We start from the raw sequence: 6813 nt of genomic DNA on the forward strand, positions 1-6813 counted from the left end.
TGTGAAGTGTCGTAAAGTGCCTCGAAAAGCACTCTATAAATTCAATTTTTTATTATTATTATTACGCGCATAAGATGACTGTGCCTCGTCCCCTAGTTGTAAGATTGTTGGTTCGTATCTTAAATACTGGAACCTGAATTGCTCCTGGTGGCTCTGGCGTCAGTTTGTGGGTGTGAGGTTACTGAGTAGTGGTGGAGTGGTCAGAGTGGTCAGAGTGGTCAGAGTGGTCAGAGTGGTCAGAGTGGTCAGAAGAATAGAGACTAGCTGTCTGTACAATGCTTTTGTGCTGTGCCGTGTCTGCTGCTGGGCGGCCGCTTGGTTGCCTGGTGGAGATCTGCACTCTACTATTTTACATCTTTCAATAAAGGCAAGCAGAACTGTCCCATCAACACAAAAGGCCATGCAATTCGTGCTACATACGATCATTTCAAATGCCTATGAGCCCTATAAGGTGCCTCGCTGTTTCCTGCTGATTCATACTAGCTTATTGTTGCTGCTCTCCTGATGGGGAGGGCAGGTGGCACCACGATTATTTAAAGAGACCAAAAAAACCCCCAAAACATTAAAGGCATTTTCAGCTTAAAATTAACTCTAAAATAAACCAGAATAAATAAAAAAAATAGCTAAATAAATAAATAATCAGGAGCCTAATGACAAACAGTGAGAAACTGAAAGGGACGGGACAGAGAAATCTAGTGTTTCAGTGAATCCAGTTTGGCCCCTGAGATTCTGCGCACTCCATCTAATATTGAAGAATGTTCCAGATTAGAAAGCTGACAGCAGCTAACTGACCAGCTGTACTAACCCCTCCCCTCTGCCATCACAGCCAATGGAGCAGCGGAGATTAATGACCCCTCAGACCCCCGGCCAATCACTGGACTCGGCTCTGATTTCCAGCAAAGGGATGCCCTTGAGCAAACTCATACACACACTCATTCAAGCCAGGGACGCACACACACTTGGCACTCACAAACACACTCGGCTACACACTCACCACTTAATTCAGCCTCCTCGGAGGGCAGCGGGCCGCTCACTGCTGATGTTTATGGTTTCTCTGAACCTGCAAATCACCGTGGTTATGGCTGGGCGGATTTATGACCGCGGCCCTGTCTACCAGCCCTTAGACAAACCATGGATCACCCACACACACTCGCACAGTCACACACATAAGGATGATACACACAAAAAGGCTCTTTGTTGTGTTTTGTGGCTCACTGTCGCATGTAAAGCGACCCAATCTGTGAGTGTGTCACAGCAGATGTGTCACCTTGCTATTACAGTTTAGCATCCCATCTAACCTCAGCTCGCCAAAGCCCGTGAAGATAAATAGTCAATCATCCACACTGTCAGATTTAAAGCTGATAAATCTGCAGCTTTTTTAGGCAGAAGAATCTCTGCGGAATTGCCTTTTACAAGGAATGGGGACTGTGGGATGACACGGTGTAGTCCTGACTGACAGCAGGATGCCTCATCGCTCGGCTTTTCTTGTAACTGGGCTGCGAAGCACCAGAGGCTTTAAGGTGTAAAATACAGAGATGAAGCTGAAGATTCTTCCAGGATTTTAATGCTTATTTTGTCCGACTTACGGCCAGAAAGGGTCAGTTTTTAGTGGGTTTTGGGCAACTCAATCATTTTGTTGATTTGTGATAACAGTGTGCGGCTTTGTAAGAAATTGGGATTTTAAAGGGGATCTGTATTTGTGACGGTGCGTCCAGCAAGGTGGGGGGTTTGTACCAGGAGAAAAAAAGCATTTTCATCAGTTTTTTTTTTTCACCTGTATCCATTTTGTTTTATGATGACTCATCACGACCTTGGCTGGACTTATGTGGGAGGAGAGGCACAGTCGGGGAAGTGTCAGTAACAATCACGCAGTGAATGCCTGCCGGTTCAGACCGTGTGTGGGCTGACACTGGCCGGTTTGACTCACATTGATTCATAAGAAGAAAATCTACCTTTTTACTCCCAATAATTATAATGATAATAATAATATTTTTATTTATATAGCATCTTTAAAAACAGTTGTGCTTTGACAGGCAAAGCAAAGGCAGGAGCTCAGGAAGTAATGAGATTTACTGTTATCCCACATAAGAGCATCAGTGTGCAGCTTGAGGTATTGAAGCTGTTTTCTCGGTAAAACTCAGGCAGTGGATGGTTGATATGCCCTCTCCTGTGGCTGAAATGTATCTTTACGAGCTGCAGCTGGTTTCTAATATTGTTGAAATGTTTCTTACATCTCCGAGGACCATAGAGGCACCAAATGTGCTTTTTCCTCAAACTATTTCAACATAAGCTGCTTTCAGAAGTTTATTTACTGTGAGATGTGATAATTCTGCAACTCCCACACTACAATCAGGGTTCCCTCACATTTCCAGATCTCCTCCATGACTTTTCAAGGACCCGTAATAATATCAATCATTATTTCTTCCCCCACTTGCCCTGCATGTTTCAAACACATCAGATTCTGACTCTGTTCAAACGTAATTTCAGCTAGCTGGCATACATTGAGGGAGAGACAGAATGAAAGGAGAATGAAAAAACACACGTGCAGTCAACATTAGGCTGTCGCACTTTGACATATTAGGGCTATGTTATGTTGACAGCTTCAGAAAATAAATTTGCTGTTGTGTTACAGGTAGTAGAAGATTTCATACTTTAATGTCTTTATTTGTAAATCCATGCAGGACTGTTGGTTGAAATTTGACTTTCACATATCTCTTATTACACACAACACACATATGCAATTATGGCAGAGGGATAACGCAGTGTGATCTCCCTGGAGCGGTAGGCGGGGTGGTGGGTGCATTGCTCAAGGGCACCTTGGCAGTGCCCAGGTGGTGAACTGGCACCTGTCCAGCTGCCAGCTCACACTCCATACTTGGTCTTCGGGGGACTTGCACTGGCGGCCGTGTCGCCACAGATTGAACTACTGCTGCTGACCCGACTGTACTGTATTATTGATTATTGTAACAATTTCCTCACACAACAAAATTCCACGACTTATTAAAATATTTTATTAATTTTTACTACTAAAAAAATGTTCACTGATTTTTAACGGGGAGACCCGAGACACGCTCCTGTGTCTCACTCGCCCGCTGCTGATTAAAGTGACAGAAGTTAGCCCTAAAGTTAGCAAGTTAGCTTACCACTGGAAACTAGCCAGGCTCCCTTAAGGTGGACTATTAAGGTGGAACGGCTTTTCTCATTGTAGTGGCACTCCCAGCTGCCTCTAAACAGATAATGGAGAAATGTCAGTCTGCTGAGTCTGTCCTGAGTTAAACTATCATTGATCCTTACTCAAAATGTATTTTGCTGTTATTGATACAGTAACTCTTATGTATTGTTAAATTATGTGAGCTGGGTTAGGTTTTATTATTATGTGAATGTGAAACTACAGTGTGTTACCCAGTCAATCAAAATAATGATTATTATTTTTGCCATAATCATACAGCTCTATGTTTGACGATGACTACAGACAACAATACCAACTTCTGACAGATTCACTCTTCTTAATCTCACAGTGCTTCCACCTGCTCATACACTGCACTCACATCTAGATATATGAACAAGAAACTTGTCTTCATGAAAGTAGTCCCAGGAGTCTGTTAAAGACAGCGGCTTCTTTTAGATTTGAACAGCAGTGAAACTCTATTTGCTGTTTGTCTGTGGTGACAGTGTGTTTACTCAATATCACATATATTATTTTCTGAGTACAATTTGTGTCAAAAATGGAGAAGTGGCATGCTGCACAACAAAAAGCTCAATTATTTTCAGCAAACACCTTCTTCACTTTTGTTTCTTTTTGCATCTCCTTCGCTTGACCAGCTCCTGACTGAGTTGTATTGCTGTGCGGTCTATTTTCGACAAACCCACTTGTGTTCCTCTGCATGCAAGTATTAGTTTATATAGAAAGTTATTGTGCACACAATCATATTATGTGTATTGGTTTGTGAGCACACTCATATCTGTGTGTATGCCCCAATGTGTTTGCGAATGAGAGACTGCTATCTTTGACTTTCGTCTATATCATCAGCATTGCATCAGCAGAGAAGTGGAGTGTTATTGAGACTCGTCTCAGAGTAACTCCTCTCAATCCCCTGTCTTGAGGAACACAAAACTGTTGCTATGGCCCCGGCGTGCCTCGAAAATTCTTTGAATTTTTTGTAAATACTTCATGACGAAAATGTGTTTAAGTCTTCAAACGTGTCTTGAAAAGATAGACAGCTGATGGAATGTGTTTTTGTTAACTTTGTTTTTCCTCTGAGGGGAGGAATAAAACATTAACCCCTAAATCTGCCAATTTTACACGCACACTTTCTCCAGGTGTCCATGCAACAGAGTGTCAACATTATATTTTTATGCTCATCAGCCTGTTGGATAGTCTGTGTGTTCATTTGCGTGTGTAATTTTGTTAAGCACTGTAGCCAGGGCAGGATTAGAACAGCGTTTCTGTCACTAACATGCTTCATTAGTAAATATGAAGTCAGCCAAGCAGTCAGACAGACACAGTCTGACAAAACAGCTGAACAAATGGGGAGTGTGTGGTGAGTGGAGACAGGTGGTGAATTTTGGGTCGGATAAGGTCATGGCATCAGCAATACCAGGGGTCATTTTTTATTTTATTTTATTTGTTTAACCATTTTTATTGAGCATTTTGATATTCTACTAATTTCTGTATTTTTTCAGTCCCTGTATGATAACCTTATTGTATTTATCCACAGCATTTTGATAAATCATCATCAGTAATATGAATATAATGTCTAAGTGTGTAAAGGGAAATATTAGAAAAGCTAAAAGAGTCTGATAAGTTCAGAATATTACTTTACTGTAATGCAGCCTTTAAAACCAAGAAAAGACAACATTTACAATACTACAATATCCACAATATAAGACAATATCTAGTCCTATATCCTGATATCCTTATACAGATTTATAGCCCATCCCTAGAGTAAATTCAGAAGCAAAGCCAACAGAAGTGCAGCAGGGTTTTGGGCTTCAAAACAGGACACAGGAAGGGAAATGTGGGGAAGTAAAATTAGAAAAGGCAAAGAAAGAGGCTTAGGTAGAGATGGAGAAAGGGAAAGAGGAAAATATGGGACACGAAAAGTATGTAAAAAGAGAGGAAGATAAGAAGCAGGGGGTTTCTTTTGATACAATTTAACAAAACAGCACCTACTGGAAAGTAAAGGAAAGAGAGGGGAAAGAGTTTGCAGTATCAACCGTATAAAAAAAAAAGCATCAGGATACATACCGATGCAGATGGGAAAAGAGGCTAGAGTAATACAGAAAGATGAAAAGAAAAATAAAATAATGGCAGTGTGATAGAGTAAAAGGGTAAAGACATATGGAGGGGAAGGAAGGAATCAAATGGAAAGTGAAAGCGTTTTAAAGAGGAGAGGGAGCTTGATGGGAAGTTCTGACAATAATAGAGACAATAAATAAATGTGAGTGAAAGAAAAAATTGTGAGTGCTTTTCTAATGGATCGAAAAAAAGGGGAAAAATGTTCACACCTGATTTAGAAAGAGAGAAAGATAAAGAGGAGGAGACGGAGCTGAGTCTTTTCCTCCATCTTAGAAATACACCTCGAGAGGCAAATGATGCCTTCTTCAAGGGAGGAGTGCGACGTTGACTCATCTTCAGCCAACATGATTTCACTCTTTCTGTTAGGGACAGATGCACAGAGGAAGCACACAGCTCTGAAACAGACACAGTGTCAGACTGCATTGCTTTTAAAAGGCTGTGAAGGGAGAGAAAATGGTGTTAATGGCTCCAAAATGCTTTTAACACTCCTACCCACACAAGTCAGTCTCCTGCCTTTCCATCTTGCTTTCACATGTCCAATTACAGCATGAGGCCCATGTTTGAAATTTAAGATGACGCAAAATGGGCACTGCAAAATGGAGCTGTGCCATCAAACGGAGGAAAAATGAGGAGAGAACACAGTGTGACAGATACATTAATCAGAGTTTACTAAAGATTTTTTTTTTCCTGGGTATGTATTTATTGTTTTCATTTGTCAAACAGGATATTTGCAGTTTGAATTCAGCACTCTGTAAAAGTATTTCAAGCCACGGCTCTAATTTCCATTTGAATGCAGAAAATATGGTGGCCCTCACAAGATGTATGAACGTCAAGTAGATTGTGTAACCCATAAAATGCATTATAACTCACTGACATTACGTTGGCCCTCCTTAACGTGTATGCATCAAAGACTGTGCTCCAACTGGGAGCAATGCAGGGCTTTCTTCAGTGCACATGCACCTTTTTTTAATACCTGCGCCTATTTTACTGCTACATTTGGTGTATGTTCCTTCTTTATCTGGACCTCTGCCAAGGCCACATTTTTTATATGTATTTTAAAATTAATTGGCAAACCTAGTATGGAAACTCTCCTGTAATGATGTCTATTGTGACTTTTTTTCTGCTTTTTGATATTAATATTTATTCAAAAATATCCATATCAAATAGAAGAAGCACTAAAATACCTTATGAAGAGGTCCGTCTTGTTTATCATGTCATACATTTTTCAGTTACTTGGTCACATTATATGGAAGGTAATGAAAACCAAATCATGAATTTTCCTTTAAAAAATAATAATGTAAGATAGGAGAAACACTAAAATCTCACATGATCACATGTCCTGTGTGTCAAGCGTAATTATATTTTAGTATTAAATTTTCGCATGGATGTTATTTAAAAAAATAAAAAACTATCATTATTTTCTATTAAAATATTTATGTAAAATAAATCAACTATACATTAATAATAAAAATGCATGTGCTACATGAGACCAATGTACTAGAATTTTTTGATCA

Source organism: Plectropomus leopardus, chromosome 5, assembly GCF_008729295.1.
Source record: "Plectropomus leopardus isolate mb chromosome 5, YSFRI_Pleo_2.0, whole genome shotgun sequence".
In the NCBI taxonomy this organism is placed as follows: domain Eukaryota; kingdom Metazoa; phylum Chordata; class Actinopteri; order Perciformes; family Serranidae; genus Plectropomus; species Plectropomus leopardus.